Below are 687 nucleotides of genomic sequence, written 5' to 3' on the forward strand. Positions count from 1 at the left end.
GTGGAAATTAGAAAAACCCCGAACCGAGATTCGGTCACCGAAGATTCGACCCTGTATCGCGCGAGCGAACGAGTGAACGAACCAGCAGCCGCATCTTAAGCGCACAAACCATCACAAAGCTGTCCGTGTGAACCCAAAACTTTCCGAACCCGGAACTCCTGCCCCGAAATCCAATACCAATGACCATTGTAAATCTCGCACATTCCCAAAGACCGCATTTCCTACTCGACTGTTTCACCAATTATAGTATTATGTATATTTAAAGATGCCAATTTCGTTTACCTTAACGGTGCTGCAGCTGGAATACGTGTATTGTACGTCACTAAATTTAGCGTTATCCTTGAGATCGTAATAGTCTTGTTAATAGTTCGTTTTCACCAAAATACTGGGAAAGAATTCGGAAACGGAAGTAGCACTGTAAATAAACTTCACTTCTGAAACGAACAATGAGCACTGTAACACTGTCAAATTTGCCGGTAGATGGCTGCGTAAGCGCAACTTTTGGATGTAACAAGTATTTCTCAAGAAAATGAAGAAAAAAACTACGTATGCAGTAATGCAGAACATATTCAATTAATGTAATTTATAAATGCGTATTTCGGTATAATTAGACTGAAATTAAAATACTGATTTGCATTCACAGCATTTCTAAAACTATGATAATGATTAGCCATAACGTCACGAGCT

At 39.4% G+C, this 687-nt stretch overlaps 1 protein-coding gene across 1 annotated transcript in view; it reads right to left on the reverse strand.

Annotated features, from left to right (window-relative positions):
• The window catches only part of LOC119591128 (SCY1-like protein 2), a gene marked incomplete at its 5' end in the record, with an annotated part of 331,697 nt that overhangs the window by 243,651 nt on the left and 87,359 nt on the right, over positions 1-687 (reverse strand).

Source organism: Penaeus monodon, chromosome 28, assembly GCF_015228065.2.
Source record: "Penaeus monodon isolate SGIC_2016 chromosome 28, NSTDA_Pmon_1, whole genome shotgun sequence".
NCBI lineage: Eukaryota > Metazoa > Arthropoda > Malacostraca > Decapoda > Penaeidae > Penaeus > Penaeus monodon.